The 21,670-nt window shown below is 31.0% G+C and overlaps 1 protein-coding gene and 1 long non-coding RNA gene across 2 annotated transcripts in view; one reads left to right on the forward strand and one right to left on the reverse strand.

Annotated features, from left to right (window-relative positions):
• The window catches only part of LOC125070771 (pseudouridine-metabolizing bifunctional protein C1861.05), a 155,241-nt gene that overhangs the window by 70,032 nt on the left and 63,539 nt on the right, over positions 1 to 21,670 (forward strand). The gene's annotated exons all lie outside the window — the stretch shown is intronic.
• The window catches only part of LOC125070838, an 83,747-nt gene that overhangs the window by 23,102 nt on the left and 38,975 nt on the right, over positions 1 to 21,670 (reverse strand). Inside the window, exon 3 of the long non-coding RNA XR_007119892.1 lies at positions 4,878 to 4,915. This is a non-coding gene — a long non-coding RNA (uncharacterized LOC125070838). The remainder of the gene's footprint in view (positions 1 to 4,877; positions 4,916 to 21,670) is intronic.

A 21,670-nucleotide genomic window follows, 5' to 3' on the forward strand; every position in this document is an offset into this window, starting at 1 on the left:
TATGAACTTAAAAATTCTAACGATGAAGTTTGAATACAAGTCATCCTGTAAATGTTGTACATACCTACAAAGGACATATTCATACAGATTCATAATTTATAGTGCGTACATTGTAATTGCTTATAAATTTGTAAGGTGTGCCTTTATTTATAAATAAATAATAACCAACTTACAGTGACAGGTTTTTTAATTTGTATCATTTAAATATTATAACTTTTACAGTAAATGTCGCATATATAACTTATCTGTCATGTCATGATCGTGTTCTGCGGCGAGTTATTTATTATATTATTTTAAAATAGATCTAGCGCTTTTAAATTTGTACAATCATTTACTCCGGTTATAATTCGTTTAAAGGTCATTCAAAAAAATGTTTTAAAAAATCGTCGTCAAACCTTAACAACTATAAATATATATAAATACAAATAAATATTCTTTACATACAACGGCTACATTGTATTGTACTTTAAATAGTTTTGTATCTATTTTATTGAGACATAGAGGTAAAGCATATCGTCTATATTATCATACGAGTATAGAAATAGGCATTACAGAAGCCATACCGTTCATTGGTAATGGAATCGAAGCTATAGCCCAAACATTACATTGGCGATTGAAGTTCTGCCAAATAATTTAAAATAATTGTCTTGAACTCTTGTCATTTTGAAATTGCGAACGTCGAAACTATATTGGAAAATATGTAAATTGAAATTAATCACATTTATAAAATAATTTTAATTTGTAGTCGAATATTATTGTTTTTTTTTTTATATATAATGTTTAAATGTTAGAAATAGTTGCCGCATTCTATTATTGGTAAATAATAAACAAGATTTTTATTCTTTGTTTTTTTTTCCTTTAAAAAAATTATACAACGCTCTATAAGCGATCAGAACAATTTATGACGATGTCAAAAATATTTGATATTCCGAGTTCTAAATAAAAACTTTTTACATTTAATAAAAGTAGTTACTTTCTCATAAGAGTAACGACAGCAATTTCTGAAATTTTATTGTTCGAAGTTTTGTTCGAACCACAACCTTTTTCCCCCGCATACCACGGCATGTCCAAAAACATTTTATACGCTTTACTATACCATTTATTCTACTGGAAAACAGCAATCTGATTTGCTACTCAGGATTTTGTAATTACAAGACAAGACCGAAATAATACAGCTTATTTACAGTATAAAATAAATGAGCAAACGGGGTTGCCATTTGCTCGTTTGCTCTTAATAAAAAAAAAAATATATTATTATTTTAATTTAAATATTATAATATTATTTTTTTACTAATAAATAAGAATGAAACAGTTTAAAAGTTAACAGACTATCAATGTTCTACAGCTGCGCAATGGAAAATCCAGGATGCGAGGTAGATCTGGAATATTGTACTCAAATAAGCTCCAGGCGATATTGATGGATAAACAGGTGGCAGAGACACGTTCTAGCCTCTGGGCCACCACGGCTCCTAAATAATCATAAGCAAACTATTTTTAAATCAAATGGTATTGTAAGTGAATAAGCGCAACGATACATGAATATATCTCACCAAAATAATTTAACGGATTCAATACAGTAACAACAAATTTAAAGCTATTGCCTGAAATGCGCTGGCGACGCATCACGTCTATCTTTACCTGGTCTTTATGTAATTTTATAGAACAGAGACTATTCAATTATATCTATTATTGAATATCGTTAAAAGCTCTGATTATAACATGAACTTCAGCCAAATGTAATTTGTATTTAAGAAAATTGGCAATCAACTGAGAGGTCTGTTCAATCGAGTGGCATAAATAATGGTTATAACTCATCGTGATCAGGGTCATAAACAAGGAAAACAGGAAGTCTTGTGTCTCTATCCCACCACTTTTGGAGATCCTTGGGCGTACTTAAAATATTCCTTCATACCATTGGTACTATTGCGAGGTTGTATAATATCGTAATAGTGTTACACTTAAAGGTTTCTTTGTCGGTATGTTTGTCACATTATAGTACTTTTTTAAATCATTTATAATTGAAAGACAAGGGATAAATAGGTTCAGTTGCCATAAATGTTTGTGTACTGCTGGTGGTCACCACCGCTTATTTTAGGCCAAGCGTCAATTGTTTCAATGCGTTATAGAAGAAAAAAAATATAAATATAATATTTATGTTTTTTTATCTGTGCGGTCATGTTTTTGGAATAACCATATTAAATAGAATGTCATGCTGATTAATACAAACAATCTAGGACATCCACTAAAGCAAACTAGGACAGTTTTGTTGGTCTTTTCGAATGCATACGTGATTTTGTACATACATTGGACAATTGTTTATTTTTGGATTTGTCGTATGAATATCAATACGAAATTATTTTGCATTTGATTGACAGATAAATAGTTGTATTGTCACTAAATAACTGCCAATGTTTCAAACTTTGGAAATAATATATTTTTTAAATGAAGCAATATCCTATTCGTTTTTTTTTTTTTTTTGTATCTATAACAAAGTAATCGTAATCTAAGCAAACTTTATTTAACATAAAATAATATCTTTGATCTTTTAAAATGTATAGTATATATATATTTTTTTAATATAATGTATAAATTTGACAAACATAATTAATTAATTATGCTTTGACCCTTGTAATATATACATACATATAAACAGTAGTGGGTTTATAAGGGTGCGCGTAACTAGGTCATCAATAAATGTGAGACCCTCAGCCCTTTCTCGTTATTTAATTGAATTAATAATACCATAGATAAATTCTATGTAACTTAAAATTAATTTATTATTTATATTATATGAAATTATTTTATTATAAAATAATGAATTATTAACGACCACAAAAAATATTTTATAAATTAAAATTTTGATAAGATATTTTGAAATTCAGAGATAAAGGTGTTTATTTATGAAGTTCCAATTTTACTTATATATCCTTTTTTTTTAATTTTTTTTTTGCATACGGGCAAATTGCTTGAGTAAGTACCTAGCTAGAAGTATCAGGAAATACGTTACTATATTTATCACCGATTACAAAATCACTTTGTAGTCGATCTCTGAGGCTAAGTGGTAAACCTATTGAGGATCTAGTCGCGTCGAACGCTATCACAATAGAAGACTCAACGATAAGCTGAAATTATAGAACCAATAACTGTCAAAGGCTCTACGTGAAAGTCAATTCCCAAACCCTATAAATCATTCATATAGGTCTGATGATGACAGAGATTAGTATGAAATGTTAAATGATTCAATGCAATTATAGATGATATAATACGATTTTATAGAATTTGCGTAGGTTACTTCAATACTCATAATTATGACACTACTTTATAATAAAGACACTAAATATCTATAAGACAAATAATCCATATATTGAAAAGCGTTACATAACACAGATCACGCAACGAGTCACGAGATGTCGAGTATTTAAAGCGGTTGAAATCATATTAAGCAGCTGATATTCAACACTCGCATCGTAAATTACCCGTTTGATAATTAAAGCAGCCGTAGGTTATTTCCGTTTCAGCTGTAAATGCAGTCATCAGCGAAAATGGACACGATCCGTTGACGTTTCGATAAAACTACGATGCATCGCTGACATAACTGTCGTATCATTGTTACATCAGCTAAGTTAATTTAGCGTTAGCATCGATACGAATGCTAGGTATGTTGACAATTGACCTTGTTTAGACTTGCATGAAACGTAAACGTGTCGCATGCACATAACGCGTGTGACACGGTAACGTGTACAATTTATTAAAGAAGGATCTTATCGTCCTAATTCATCTACATAGTAAAGGATACCCATCGGCAATAATAACGGTTTGGTCCATAGCGCATTCGAGTGATTTATGAAATAAGTTATGTTTCTGTGACTCAAACACATCGTCCCGTTCGCCCTTCGCTTCTATCATTAAGTACATTTTCTGGGCCAACTGAAACAGTGTATCCTCCAAGCTATAAAACTTAACGTTTGTAACTTCTAAGTCGTGTACGTCTTCTATTTCAACGGATACGTCTTTTATTTCTAGAACATTCATGCATTTGTAAATAAAATGGACTATAAACATTCTACTTTTATTACAAATACTACTTAACGTCAACAAAAGCAATTTTATTTATTTCCACAACAATTATTTTCTTCTTCTTTAAATTGAAGAAAGACGTAGCCACGGCGACTGTCGTCGCGAGGCTTATGGGCGTAGATTTAATTCCAGCAACGTTCTCGGCAGTATTTCACGGAATGGACGTGTTTTTCTTATTAATTTTGTATGATATTTGAACTTAGAAACCTTTCTTATAGGCATGGTAAGGTGCATTTTATGAAACTAACTTAATTAAATATTACAAATACTCACCATCAAGTATATCGACCATAGTTCAATATAAATTCTAATAACATAGCTTTTTTATTTTGTAATGTTGCCATGGTTAAATTTCCCATCAATCAATACTAAATTGTTTCATAATTTGTTTCATAAATTCTTATTGAACGCGTTTTTTTTAAGATATGAGAGTTTTAGTTATGAGCGTTGGTAAGCGGTTGTCGAGTTAATAATTTGTTTCGTTTGAGAAAGGAAGAAACAGCTTTGTTAAACTAGTTTATCATCCATAATTGTCTTCCGATATAGTATTTATCAATAATTTAATTTTTGTCTGTTAAGAATATTTTAATATACTGAAATTATTCACTAAGACACATAACAAACAATAGATATAAAGCACTGTGAAGCGTTTATATAAAGGTTTAATTTCGCATGAATAGTTGCTCGTTAACTATAAAACGATAAGCAATATGACATAAGACGTAAGCGATGATATATCTTATTCGATCTGAATTATTAAGATGGTGTTTTATGATAGCTATTTAATTTTTTTAGCTTACTTAGGTGGCATTTCGATGCTCGTACTCTTCGTTATTTCCTGCAATAAAAAAGAATAAAGAATCAAATTACGTAAAAACAAAAGACGGGAAAATACATTTACAATCCCGTAATTTTATAATGTTTTTGTATACTTGCTAATTAATACGTTCTGTGTTCTGTTATTTAATATTTTATATTTAAGCGACTTCAAAACAAACATTTCCCTGTGTCTCCGTATGTTAGTTTGTTCGACTGATGATTGATTGATGATTCTTCACTGACGTAATCCACAACCTATGTTATATTTGAAGGTTTTATATTAGAGTAGTATATAAACACGAAACACTTCATTTTATATTTATTAAGAAACTTAAATGTCACATATAATTATGTTTAATACAACATTGTTCCTGATTTAAAATCCGAGGTGGCCTGGTGGAGGACTTGGATAATAATAATTGAAGATCGCTGTATCAAATCCGTTCACGCATCTCTAATTTCGATGTGCTTAATTTCGGCTTATAACTCCCGCATACGTCGGATAAAATTCTATCACATGTTTATTGACAGTTAGAACAGCGTAATTTGGAAAAAAACTCCAAACCTGCTTAAAAGGAGAGCAGGCATCTGGGCAGCAGTTTGATATTTACCCGCTGTTACGTTAAAATCCTAACTACTAACAAATGCTAACAACTTTTAAATTAACAAAAATAATGTTGAATTAATAAGCTTTTCTTAATTTTAGGTTACTAATTTATATTTGTTTTTTACTTCTACGTATATTTTTTTAATTTTTATCTTAATTGTATTTAATTTATTTTTTTCTTAAGCTTTGTGCATGCTGTTGTCCTATAACTGAAGGAGCACACAACTTAACCCTCATATTGTTTAATTTAAAGAATATGTATTTAGTGTATATCTTTTGTTGGAGACTCGTGAATTAAATAAATAAATAAATGTGAAAACATGTTTATTTTTATGCCATTGCGCCTGTACCTATACTGATCATTTACTTGACCGATTATTATGAAATTTAACCATTAACCTAGCCTACCTCCCACCATTAGACACAGAACGGAAACTAGTAAACTTACAATCTATTTTTTATACAAAATGTTGTTGAGCATAATTCATTTTAGCACACTTTTAGCATTTAAGCAACTTGTATACCGTTTATTCAAGTAACCAAGTTGATTTCACGCACAAAACGGCGCTTAATATTAGGTTTCGGTATACAATGTTTTACGAGCAACCTAATCCCATGTCCTACCTCCAGTGCCTATTGTAAATATGCCTGAAAGACCTCGTAAAACGAAGCCTTTCAATTTTAACTAACGTATTTAGGTTAGGTTTATTGCTAGAAACACGTGCAGTACTGTTGCTAAGGATTATTCATACGCATACAATGATAACATTTCTTTTTATTCATTTCATGTTGCTGACTAATTTAAAATCGTTTTTAGTTTTGGATTAACATGTTACACGAAGACAAATTGCATGTTTTTTTAAGAGTAATAATATCTTTTTTTTTCTTAATTAACCCTTTGCAAGCTTTGTGTTTGATCTGGAAGGCCAGATAACGACATAATTGTAAGTAAGGTGTTTAAATACGCCAGTATTCTCTTCAAAAGGTTTACAAAGTAAAACAAACAAATAACCTTTCTCTGGCATCTCTGTAATGAGGTTTTGGCCTCTCTTTGTTTCGTTTAAAAGACAAAAGTCGAATTCAAATTGCAGAATTTATTAGTTTTTTTTTATATATTGTATTACTTTTATATCTTTGGTTGACGATTGTGTCAATAAAATGACGCTCAATTAACGAGCGATTTAAAAATAACATGTTTCTAAATAATTAATAATAATAATTAATTTAAGCATCATATTGCATAATTAACAAAATGTGAACGTTATTAACGCCCGCCAACAAAGCGATGTTGCTCTATTTCTTAACACATTTAAATTGCACGTATTTGTTAAATATATAAATACAAAAAAAAACTCAATTGAATCAGGAATTGACAGATTACAAATTTTGTACCATGATAAAAAAATTCAACAAATAGTAACATTTGATTAAGACAAAACAATTGTAAGAATTAAATTATATTAAAATAAGTGTATGCACTTAAATTAATAAATTACATTATTAATGAAATAAAATAATAATATTTCATACGTATGCAAAAAGACACAAATGGTTTTATTGTTACATATATTGTTTACTGTGGTATTAATCAAACTCATAATAGCATCTTCTGTGGCCCTGCCCGTTCTGAATCCGTACTGATTATCTGCGATTATGTTAAATTTATTGATATAAGAAATAAGTCGACGGTTAATGATCTTTTCGAATATTTTTGAGAAAGTTGTCAATACAGAGATGGGCCTGTAATTATTGACACAGTCTTTAGGTATTTTTTTCAGTCTTTATTTGACTAGTTTTTTTTTTTTTAAATATATAAACATGTATTTTTGAATGATTGCAGTAATAAATTTTATTTGTTATAAAGTCAATAAATATGAATAATAATGAATTAAAGTGACACTTTAGACGGCGTCGTTTCGTGTAATTCTTTTATTTTCGTATTCGCATTTATATGCTTCACTATAATTTTCCGACCAGTCCATCTGCACTTTCTTTTATAATTAGAGATTGGGTGGTATCTCAATAGACTTTCCCTATTTGATTTTTTTTTTAATTTTATCTTATATGTAAGCAGACCACCGCAGACTTTGACGCTGTAAGAAATATAACCCATTCCTTACCAATGCGCCACCGACCTTGGGCACTACGTTGTTATGTCCCCTGTGCCTGTAGTTTAACTGGTTCACTCAAGCTTCAAACCGGAACACAACAATACTAATTGTCACTGTTTGGCGGTCGAATATCTGATGAGTTGGTGGTACCTACATAGACGGGCATGCACAAAGCTTAGCTTACGTATCTACACACATTATATTCATGCAATAGCAAACATGCCGTGTCGTAAACAATCCATCCTAACTTTACACTATAGATTTAACAAATCCATTTATCATTTCAGTAAATATTGCTATTACTTCATTGTCGATTTGTCATTCTTCAACAAAGGACGTCACTGTAGAACACCTATGTACGTATTTGATTAATTGTTCTAATATTCTTCATATACACAAAATTTTGACATTCTGTTCTAGAATACGCTCACGAAACATTTAACACGATTATAATAAATCATATTTGAATAATTGATTCGTAAATAAAACTGTCATAAATGTCTGTATAAAAAAATATCTATTTATATCCAGAAATATTGTTCGTCATTGTGATTTACTTTTAGTGTACTTATTTAGAATTTACATGTTTCAGAATTATCACGAAGTCAACCTCCGATTTAATTTTTTTTTAAACCTTATTGTGAAACGTTTTATTGAACAAAGGAGACGGGCAAATAAGCACCTTGGTAATCTTTGTCAATGGGACACTTATGATATTCCTATGTCATCTACGTGAACGCATATTTCCCTCAAATAAATCTTTATATTAAACTGCCTCGCTCACCCTCCAAACTGAAACACAGCAATACAAAGTTACTGGTTGGTATTATAATAAGTGATCAATATTTTCCCAGACGGTCTAGAATAAAGCCCTACCGTCTAGTAAATTTGGAATTGGAAACAAAGGATTGTGAAAACACCTCTTTCAAGTAGACGTTCACCGATAACAAGATACTTTTGTATTAAAGTGGGATACATTCGTAATGTAATTTACGTTTATTTAGTTCAATAAAACTATTTCTACGTTCATCAAATCTAAGCAAATATTGGATATCGATTATGAATACACGATCTTTAGTAGTAGATAATCATATATTTCAATCAAACCAACTTCAAAGTCCAAGTATAAAATTTTAGGTTTAGGTCGTAAGTTGTATTCGAATAAAGTGTTATATTTTTGTCACCGCATTAACTCAAACAAATTCCAATGTTAAACATTGAGTGATAACACGTACCCTTCAAAATAATAGTTCATAGCATTTATAATTTTAAATTCATATACCCTTTATCCTATCACTCTTGTGTTTAAAATTCATTTGCGAGTTTCCATGTTGAAACCGCAGGTAGTTGCCGCTCAATATTGATAGCACATCAACGCAACGGAACGCGTTGGCACGTTTACCACACAGCCTGCTTTAATTTACTTCCTATGCACGTTGCAAGTTTCTCATAATTATTGCATATTTTACTAAAAGCGTTTATTAAGTCAAGTCTTGGTTCAAGTGGTCTAATGGCTAGCTTATAAGACTTTTAATTTTATGATCGAACCTATGACCCCAAGGTCATTCGTGTCTTTAAAATTTTCTGCCAAGAAATTCTCTGTTGAGCCCGGAGACAATTCTAAATCACATAAAGCCTTTGAAGCTAGGCCTGATAACTATCGTCATATCGCATTTCGCTCACAATCCTGCACCATAATATACATCGCGCAGGCTAACTCCTTTGAGAATAGTCGCCGTGACTGAAATCGATCAGGAGGAAATCATTAAACAACTCGTTGATAGCTAAATGAACAACTACGTGATACAAAACGCTGCGCTGTTATGAATAATTATTATTAATTAACAAGCTGGCAGAGCGAAAGATTTTAATGACACAATATAAAGTCATAATACATCATCCGCAGCTGCATTTCTTGACGTCCGTATTCATTAATATAAATTTATGACCTCTGCTACTTGAACTGTGAAGATCCGCAAGTAAAGGTGCTGTTCGACTCTAATATTCAAATAATATGTGTGTTTGTTACAATTAAGTAGATGTAAACTATTAAAAAAATAAGATTTTAATTTCTTGGAATAAGTCAAGCATTTATTATTAACTTCCAAATTAAAATATCTTGAATAATCGAAAGCATGGTATTTATATAAGAATATAATAGATAATAGTGCTCTATTTTAGTTAATAATTGGTTAAGTACTGGCCCCTATGAAACAGACTTCTCTGGTTTAGTGGTCAGCATTCCAGCGATTTATGTAATACTGAGTAATACAAACAAATACTTCTTTCATTTCCCTCCTTCAGATTATACGCTCTAAGATCACGACTACTTATAGATGAAATATACTCAAAGTGCTACTTTTAAAATTAATTGTTTCATTTGAATTCGTCTGATTTCATATGGTTTTATGTAATTTAATTTGTTTTGATTTGATTTATTAAATTTATTTAACTTAATTATTTAATTATAAACATAGTAATTTTGTATTCTGCAATTTTATTATTTTTGTTGTAATTATGTAACATATATAGTTACTAATATTGCCTGAAAAAAAAATATTTTCATTCGTTTAGTCATTCGTTTAAAAATAATAGCAAATATATTCACTCCAAATTACTATGATAGGCCGTGGATAGATCCAATTTGATGCACTCAACTATAGCTAATGTTGCGGGTTTGGTCCATAATCTCCACCACAACGATATGTACTCATGAAATTTCACGTGAATATTAATAATAGATCGTGTAAAATATCAAATATATCGGTAATTTTATGTAGATTATATCTATTTGTTATTTACTTCTTTCTATTTTATAAATACACGAGTGTAAAGAAGTGTGCTTATCGATGTATCTTACTATCATAAAATAAAGGAGAAATTAATCTTTGGTGTTTTTGGAACACATTAAACGAGCAAAGATTAGCGTTGTTACTTGATGGTAATTCACATAGCACACATCAACCACCATATGATCTAACCGCATAACGCTATATCCCTAGTAATTACACTGACTCACTCACTAATCGAACCTTAGTACAGCAATACAAGACATTTATATGTATGTATGTTTATATATGTATATAATACGAAGTGTTGCTGTTCGGTGAAAGAACAATTAGCGATGAAATAAACTGTAAGAAAGTACTAAGCGAAAGCTACAGACCGGAGAGTGAGTAAAAATTTGTAGGTTTAATGTTAACTCGTCTATATTCCGAGATGAAAGTAACTTCTCACAAATAAACCTAAACTGCAGAAGTAATTAACACCGAGCGTTGTAAGCAAACTAACATTATTTACGACTTGAATATTTCGTGCTATTAGCACAGCGAAACTTAAACAATTATTATTTGAATGATTTTTATTTATAAGAACATTTTATTTGGACTATAATAAAAAAAATCTAAATTAAAATATACGGAATCTAATAAAAAGTAAAATTAACTGTCTTTATATGTCTCAATGCTGGACTAAAGCTTTTGCGCATGGACCATATTGCAATTAACCCAAATTTATCACATGAAAATTCTAGTCCTTGTGCGAAATTGAATCCGTTATCGTCGGTTAAGATTCACGTGTTCTAACCCCTGGGTGTTCTGGACTGTATGTAAGTAAATCTATCTAACCTTTATATAAAACTGGTGTAGTTTATAAACAACAACCAATGAACCGAAGTCCAAGCCCCAACTACAAATCTTTCGACATCCTACGGTACAGTACAGAAAGGGATATGACGTTGTAGGATTTCTGTGGTTTTCAGTCCATTGAAAGAGTCAGGTAATGTTTATATACCTGACGTGTCTATTGGCGACGATGATCGCTAACCATCAGGTCGCACATTTACTCGATTAATACTGAAAATTAATAATGATAGTCTTATTCATACTGAATGGCTAAAATAAAATTAAAATAATGTTAATATCAAGCTCATGCAATCCACTATAGTCCATAGACGATGTCGCGGTTACAGCGTGTAATTTCCTGCCCGAAATTGTGTCATGTGGACACTGCGGCGTTGACCGGATGTAGTTACGTGCCGCTGTACGAAAACCTCATTAATAGAGCCTGCAACTAACATTCAAATTTATTTATTTTTGTTAACATGTTCCTAGGTAGCTTATTAAAAAATAATTGAAGTTAAGTAATAGTGAATAATTAAAATATATTTTGTTTTTGAGCAGTACCTAAATGCTTGGAAATCTGTGGATGTAGCAGTAATCTTCTCAGAAAATTTGGTTATTCTATTTTTGCAGTTGTCCTAGAAGTGGTACCATTAAAGTACTTAAATAATATTGTACAATTAACTGAATATATTGGCAATATGATCTGATAGCGCGGTATTAACTAAAAATCAGTCAATTTCTTTTAACGTCATTGTCCTGTGCCCCTTTGCGCCCTCGCGTTCCCATTTCGTTTTCTCCAGAGCCGCTTGATTGCTTGATTTTAGTTAGTTAGTTGAAGTCGCTAGAGGTTTTGCCTTTTCTTTTGCTTGAAGAATTCCAGTCTATGACTATCATGGGGATGACAATTGGTAATCTACACAAAGATCTTCCGATTAATTTCCTACGATTTCTTACGTCAAATCAGGTACCCATATATGTTATCTATTTGGCATAGACAGCAATTGATAAAGTCCTTCACTTGGTATAATCATTTTATGATGATCAACATTTTGAATCTCGTTATCTAATGTGTTCGGCCACACTCATCTATCTCTACGTGAGCTACGGTAAACTGCTTTGTGTAAAAATCGATATTATTGTCTGAGACATGTGAGAGCTTCACTATTCAGGGTCGCATTTATCTGGTTTTTGATATCTCGATACTTCCAGAAACAAGCATACACAAAAAATTATAAACATGTAAGGCATAATAGTTTTTCACCTTTTCTAATCGAATATATGAATATATAAATATAAATTAAAAAAAACTAGAATGGAATATAAATTGAAGACATTATAATCTCGTTTTACGAACTAATAAAAGCTAGAGTTTACTGTTTATAGCCAACAATATATGTGTGCGTGTTTTAACTACTTCGATGTTGCGTGTTGTCACCTTCGAGGTGGTGGTGGAAAGTTTTATCGAGTTCTTGAAACCGTTATCCAGTATCTATACAATGAGGCACACGAGTGACCTATGATATTCAATGAAAAAGACGATTGAGCTCGTTCTATTTTTAGCTAGTCTCGTTATATGTGATTTGTTTGCGGAATTCTATTTGTGACTTTCGATCCCTCGTGTTATTTATATCTAATGATTTATATATACATAATAAACCTTTATACCTATGTATAATTTCGTCTGTCACCCTGTAATAATATAAGGAGTGCGAATATTTTTTATGTACTGTTTCAAGATCACAAGAGCTAAAATTTTGTGAAAATGTCATTAACCATCTTATTTTAAATTCATTGGTTTTCAGGCTTGTTATATTGTTATTACTTAATTTATATTATACTTTTTCCTTCTTATTAGAATATAAGTGAAATCTTAACTTTTGTAATGCAAAATAATTTTCTTTCCAAGAAATAAAAAAATAACGCGTTAAACGTGTTAACGCAAAAGTTATATAAATGCACCTACGAAACGATGAGATAGATTGAAGCAGTGATATTCAAATATCACCTTTCGTTCCGACGATATAAAAGAGGGTGGATATATCAAATACTTATCAGCTTTAGAAGTCGCGAAGGAAATCTTTCGGAGTTGCGATCAAGTATCACATTTTGGGCTCACGGCAATTTATTATCCTTGATAAGGGAAAAACTTTTTCCTATACTCGATTCTTCAATAGATTCGGTTTTATAATAAAACTCTATGGTGTATTTATATTTCTAAGATCGAATTACGGACGTTTATCGATATCGTTATAAATTGATATTAGTATACGATAACGACACGGTTGAAAGACATATGCCCGGATCGGACCACGAGATAGCGATGTTTATTAGAAAATATAACACAATTCATATTAAATTATATAGAATATAAAATTAAAATTACGGTTTTATTATTATATAAACGCAAAATAAACTTTATATAAACGCGAAATAACTAGTTAGCGCCGGCGTCTTCTTTCGGGTTTTAGTGATTGGTCGTCAGATATAAGCCATTATAAAGTAGCCTTAGGTCGTCCTTGGAGTTCAAGCTTGCTTTATCAAATTTCAGTTCATCAACAGACAGATGGACAGAGTTACTTTTCGCATTTATAGTATTAGTAAAGATTAATTGAAAAGAAATATTTAAAATAATAAAAATGATGATTATAAAATAATGGACCAATGAAAAATTTCCGCGGATATTTTGTTTAAAAATGTGTATCTTTGCAAATATTAAAACATTTTGTATATTACGAAAATACAAATGCAAATTATGGAACAAATTATAATTGTAGCATTAATAATAAGGGCCGAGCGGTTGTTATACCGACGGAACGGGCCGGCGAAGCTAAGTGTCCAGCATAAAAATAATGTTCAAGTGTAAGTTAAAAATAAACGGAGTCCGGTTGAGTCCCCTCGAGCCTCGACCACTCGCGGGGGTGGAGCAAGGAGTCCCCCGCCCCCATGATTTATATCGACGAAGATAACCAAACTCTCCCACATTGTAAGATTTAATAAGGTCATATGAACTGGTACCGCTTCAGTCATTCCTTACGTGTATTTTGGACTTTATTAAAATTCATGGAATATTTTATCGTTCTTTGCGTTCATATTAAAACGCGTCAGGTTTATTCAACTACTTCCAAATAGACTTCTCGAAATAGAATTGTTTGGTATTAAATGCCCTTCGAATATATCTTTACTTTCCAGTGTCAAATCAACGATTAAAAGTTTATTTTGAACTACATATATTGTATAAGGCCTTTGGGTAGGACTTACTCGTATGCCGTGACGTCACACGGCATGCCGCCTCTCCGTCGACAGTCTCTACTACTTTTGTGTGCGTGACCCGCGTATAGAACATACTTCGTTACTATATGTTATTATAATAACGAAAAAAGTATGTTTATCTTATTAACGAAATTCTATGTTTTAATACTTTTAATTCATAATTATTTATTGGTTTTCTTCTATTTCAGGAGTAAAGCGGGTTGATTACATGTGACGGAATTTCTTTGAAATTATACACATGCAGGTTTCCTCACGACGTTTTCTTTCTCCTTCTTCTTAAAAGAGAGATGATACCAGCAATAGGACATTTAGAGGCTTTAACTTTTTCTACGATTATAAATGATTTTAATAATCATCCATTTAAATGTTTAACATCCGCCGAGTATCCGAGCCGGACACATATTTATGAAAGATAAGGGCCTTTTACATTTACATGTATATATTTTATTACATTGTGTAGTCTCTTACTTATCTAATACACTCGTCTAACAACGTGACGTAGCCGGCTCTTCAGGCGCCAAGTGTCTTCGAAAACTACTGATTTATATTGTTTATTGTCTTTGGGGTGTATTTATTAAGGAATTGCTGAGCCTGCGAGCTTTGTTCACGTGAACTTTAATATGAATATACAATTACTTTCGTTTTTTTTTAGTCTAGTTTAATTTTTTGGGATTTTTACATTCTATAAGAACTAAAAATAACATTAAAATAAAACAGTAAGGTGTGATCTAACGTAGTATCTTTATTCATTAAAATATATAATTTTTTTAACCAATGTAAATGTATTTTACGAAAAGAAATTATCTTACAGTTCATACTCTGCTTTTATACTCAACTACAAACTCGTATTTTATATCTCTAACAATAATACATATAAAGAAATATAATCTACGATAAGATATAATTAAACGAATACCTTTAACATTAATTAAAATAATGATATTTTGTATAAAATAAAACGAAATGAAACAAGCGCCACATTGCTTACCCGCAGTGTCAGTGCCATTTGACATAATAAATTATTTGCGGTTCCCGCGGTCCGGTCGGATTTTAATATCACAATCATCACTTAACTGGTTTTGAATCTTCAAAATTAATTAAAGTCTGGAAATGTATATCTCATTTATAGTAAAATCTTATTTACTAATTGGAAACGATCGATACTAATATTAAGACTATTATAACAGTTTTAGGTATCCGTACTAAAATTGTAAATGTAAAAGTAATTGTCTGTTACCTCTTCACGCTAAAACCGATGAACCGATTTAGTTGATCTTTTGGATGGGAATAGTTTCAGTCCCGGGCATAGGTATTGAGGGGGTAAATAGGAAGAAAAGCCGCGGGTTCAGCTAGTTGGAAATAAAATGAATGTTTCTTGTTTGTCGCGTATGCCATTCATCCGAGAGATTTGTGACTTTGTTCAGTTGTTGTTGCTACTTGTGAGGTTTCTGGCGCATAGAATATGTAAGAATATGCATGATCTATGGCGTATTCGATAATGAGAAAAACACGTTGGGATGCTTGTGTCGAATGAAAATCCGCCAATTGACCGACCAGATTTGGAGCAACATGGTAGAATAACTAAACCTCAAAAATGGAATAGCTTAGCCCAATTTCACATTTTCGATGTTGTCACATACTTAAAATATATTTGAGTTTTTGATGTATTTTAAATAAAATGTTAACGAGCTTTAAAATCACTTCAACATAATTTTGGTGTTGTGGTAAATTCTAAATTAAGCTTAATAAAAATACTTTAGAAGCAAGGTCATGCAAAGTTAGTGAGGATACTGACGTATAAAATTAGTTACCCTCTGTCACGTACAATGATTCTATCTAAAGGTTAAGTGAGGAAAACTGTCCCAATAGCATCGTCTCCCAAGCCCTCTCACGCTGGAAACAGACGACCCAATTTGTGTCGATTATTGGAACCATATATATTGCTGTCAAATACTTATGATTCAAGCAAAAATCTGTTTTTAATATAAAAAATTATACTTAGAATAATTAATTAAAGTTTGGAGATGTTATATATGTATATTATTACTATGTAATATCTACCTTTGTTATATCCAATAAATTAATAGTATAGTTAACCACAGATGTTTACAAAGCAATTTAAATCTTAACACGTATATGTATATGAATATATATTCACGTAATAATAGGTATAATATTTATTTATATAATGTAGACAGGCGGATGGGCAAATTGCCACTGACGGTAAGGGTTCACCACCTTTAGACATTGGCTATAAGACATATTTGCCATTTCTTACACACCAATGCGCCACCAACCTTGGGAGCTAACTAAACATAATAATACTAGGTATTGCTGTTTGGCGAAAGAATATCATAGATAGTAATGAATGTATTATACCTACCCAGACAGCTTGCCTTTAAGTTAATTAAAATATATTAAATAAAATAAAGATTTTACTTAAACTATGCACATACATAGATACTTTGAAAAACTACTCTATCACAAATACTTTTCTTAGACAAAGATTGTCACAATCTAAATACAAGTACAATCGTAGCACCTAGTATTAATGATTTCTATAATGACGAATATGAGAGTTCTTATTTCTCAACACATCGATTTCAATGTTTATTTTGTAAAACGTTTCATGTCTCAATAGAACGTAGTTCAGCTGCACTAAAATTCACAGCAATTATAATGTCAACTCGCGCGTTCCTTCCGGGTAGTTGGCGAGAACTCGTTAAATATGCAATTGGGATGCCTCCGCTATTGTGCTAGCATTTCTTTTACATTCGAATATAAAACCTAAAAATAACATCTTTAAATACGCTGACTTGAGATAGGAAGTGGCAATTTTTGCAGATTGTTTTTATGTCACCTCTGTTTCATTCGGTTTATGAAATTAAAGTCAAAATAATAGGCAAATACGATTTGAATTGCCAAGATCTCTGAACTATCGTGTTATAGAATCAGATTATGGAAAATAAGCTGATTTATAAGGAATTCGTGCTTTTAAAAAACCTTTAAATGTTTTTTAAATAAGAATTTAGAGATGCAATAAGACGATGCGTCCAACAAACCTTGGCTCCGTGTAAAATTTATTGCAAACATTTGGCACCAACGTTATATGTCGGTATTATTCAAAAACACCATTTTTATCTTCATTACAATTGTGTATTTATTAAAAACCAGCATTGCGCATACACGTTTTTTTATTAAATATTTTATTTCCACAGATTCGTCCGTGTCTATGCTGTATCTTATTTTTAATTTGTCTTTGTTATTTTAGTGCGCCCTTTTTTTATTACCAGACAGCATTACAATTTAAGTTAGATAGTATAACGAAATAAGGTTTTCATGTGCAATTTAAAAATATATGCATATGCAAGCATATTATTAAGTTTGAATTTTAAAGTGTAAGAACAAGGCAACGCCAATATTACGATATAAATAGTAAATTATTATTACTTTGGAAAAACCTTCAATGGGAACATATTTTTATTAATCCATAACGTTGATTTTAACTACCTTATCAATCACAAATCTATGCGTTCCAATTGTAAAATATGTATCACGTGAATCATTATTACATTCATCATCCGAAAATTGTTATCGATATCGAGGTCAAAACACATTTACAGATAAAAATATTAACATTTTCATTCTCCATATGAAATCAATAGTTTCTAGAAAACTGTATTCATTAACATGCTGTTATCGTTGATAAAGCGAGTAAAGCGAGTAAAATTTATTTTAATCAGTTACGAACAGTAACAGTAACGATCTGCTCCATTGTGGATTGAATGTATAAGCCTAAGGCATAATTATTATATGATATATGCATATTATACGTATTATACGCACGTACATGCATATTATACGTATTATACGTACGTGCGTATTATACGCACATAATATTTCATTCAAATACAAGATTAATATTATAAACATAAAAATCACGTTTAAATATCAGTTATTACCCGTATTTAAAATCTTCGTTTAAGTTATTATTATATTAATTGTTATCGATTCACCACAGTTCAAATAAAGAAATATAAAAAAAAAAAAACAAATAATTTAACAAACATACGTACTAGAATATTTTTATAAATAAAAGAGACCAAATATTTACAAAACCATAATGATATCAGTGTATAGATCATAACGGTGCGGAATGTTATCACGAATGCTAATAGCAGTTACTCGTTGAATCTCAATTTAAATGTTTCCTTTTAACTTAAAGAATTTAACTCTAATAATTAAAAAATGGTACCTTACTAACATTTTAATTTAGTTTCTCATAACAAAATGTAATAGTAAACATATACAAACAGTTTATATTTATCATATTTGTCTTAGTTCAGCTCCGTAATGTTAGGTACAAGCGTAAAAAAGTGGTGGCAGGGATTTGTGCAAGCTCATCTGTGTTAGATTACATAAACATCTAAAGCTGCAACCTTTTTGAAAAGGTCAATGAACCAGTGCAATTACTAGCACTAGGGTCGTTAACATATCGAATGGTTAGCAGCGAATTAACATTTTCAACTTTATAATTCTTGTACTGCTTGCGTCTACAGATTGATAAATATCATCGAGTAAAAAACATCTCGTCTGCTTTCTAAATATATTGCAAAAATAATCATGTCATATAAATAAAATTAGATGTAACGTAAATACTACACCGTAGACCAGTGGTTGCTACGGTGCATTAATGCATGCTACATATCCCTAGATCATGGTACGTTGCACTCTGACGCGCTCTACGCTAGCTACACCAGCGCTACGGTGCATTAGTTCGCCTGTAGTAAGCTACGTAGGGTATTAGATCTGATAAGGAACAATTAAATATTTAATTATTTAGTAAGAAATAAAGAAATATTAAAAAATACTAAGATATATTTAATATAAAAAAAATCATAATAGTAAGATAATTTAAATATTTAACAAATTATTAATTCATCCGTGTCTTGATACTCATTAATAGCTCGTATAAAAAACGTTAAAATGTCTAATTACATTTCTGTGACAAATCTAAATGATCGTTACCATGCAACGTATGCGAGAGGGTGCTTGAGTTTTAAAGTGTGTCATCAAAGCTCATTTAGCGATGAAAATGAGTTCCGATGTCGACGAGTGAACATCGGCTCTCATTACGTGTACGTTAACTCTATTCACTGTCAGCAATATCATCGGGAACTTGACTGTACTTGCTAACATTATAAACTCCACGTCATGTTTGCATAATATAATATTCTAACTTTTAATTATTTTGCACTAAAAAGTTTGAAATTTAGTCAGCGAATGCAAATTTTGTTTTAATACGTATCTCAATTAAATATACACATTAAAATATAAATAAAACATTTCAAATAAATATTACAATCAGCTACGATCATAAAATTGAGAAATACTGAGCTCATAGGAAACTTTTTGCTATACTAACAAAATATTTATATATTTTGTATCATACGATGGGTGTCCGTAATCATAACTAAAAGGATTCTATTCGGGTGGACTACATATTTTTTTAATATTGATATTCTACAAGATAAATAACATTTCAAGCTGCTACCAGTTTGGAATGCAGATTTTACCGTGAAGAATATTCTAGAATCAAAACATGCATACTAATTATATTTATATATCCTGTAGGTAAAACATCGAATACTAGCCACCTTTTTTATTATGTGTATAAACTTATACAAAATATTATGCATATTTTTCTACGTGAACTTTTAATATATTTATTGGTAAATATAAAATTTCACGAGGTCAATTTATGTATGGGAGATTCTCAACGGGGAATATCTAAATGCACAGAAAATATTGTGTACTATCCCTCATAAATTAATGAGACCGCAAGTCGGCACGACCATAAAGAATTAATCCACATGTCCAACGACTTTACGTGTTATCAGGAGCATCATCCTCTTGCCCTTATCCCAATTTTACTTGGGGTCGGCGCAGCATGTCTTCCTCTTCCATACTTCTCTGTCGGACGTCATCTCATAAGTAACATTCTTTCTAACTATATCGTATTACACACAATCCATCCATCGTTTCTTTGGTCGTCCCCTACCTCTATATTCATCCACATCACCACACGTATTATCTGGAGCCTGAGAGTGAAATTTAATCCAGCAGATTGCGTATTCATAGCTGATAAGGAAATTTACTGACAAAAAAAAATCTGCCGGTTCTGAGACATAAACCCGGCTGGATATAAGCTTATAAGGCTGCAGATTTATATCTATATTAATTCTATACAAGATAATATTATTCGATAAAAAAATCTTCCAGATAATAAAAATTCGTGCAGATTGTACTCGTTGATATTATGCAAGATATAGAAAAATATATAAAAATTTAACAAATTGTTCTTCTAGGTAGAATTTGCATTCCAAACAGTGGTAACATAACGGTAAATTTTAATTGTGATTATATGCTAAATGCCTTTAAGGTAAAACTTTATTTAAATTTTATTATGTTAATAAAATATAAAATCATTGGTATAACCACAATGGTCGAATTAAAACAACAGACCGATACAAAAATCCATTGTCATTAAAATAAAGCAATACAATGTTTTAAGCTGAAGCAGGCCCTAGTCCACTAGAATGAATTTTGTACACCAGCAGAGAGGCACTCGAGAACAACCAAATTACATTTAGCTCCCGAGGCGGGCATTGTAGCCTTATTAAGATACTTGCGAGCGTTACTCTTGTAGAACATTTTAATTACAAGTCAACAACGACTAAATATATTTCACGATAACAATAAAATTGACGGAGAATGAGCATATTTTTTATCAGTCTTTTTCGTCACTAAAAATAAGTCACGTAAAAGTCTAGTTTTCAAAACTATCCATATATCAATATATATGATCAAAACCCCATAAAATTATATTGTTTTAACGTAAACGCGTTGGTGAAGTTAAGTCATAAGTCGTGTTGGTAGCTTACTTCGTAATAATATAAATTTATTTTCAAAACAACACAACATCAATTATTTTGATGTGTATGCAGCGGGTTAGAGCAAATGTTGAAGCGTTGCTACGTCACGCGTCGCCACGCTATATGATAGTAAGAAAAATAGGTGACGCGTTGCCATGCTCAAGTGACCGTGCAACTCTCTAATAAGTTCGATTTTTCACCTCTGCCCACCTTCATGTGACGACTTTT

Source organism: Vanessa atalanta, chromosome 2 (assembly GCF_905147765.1).
Source record: "Vanessa atalanta chromosome 2, ilVanAtal1.2, whole genome shotgun sequence".
In the NCBI taxonomy this organism is placed as follows: Eukaryota; Metazoa; Arthropoda; class Insecta; order Lepidoptera; family Nymphalidae; genus Vanessa; species Vanessa atalanta.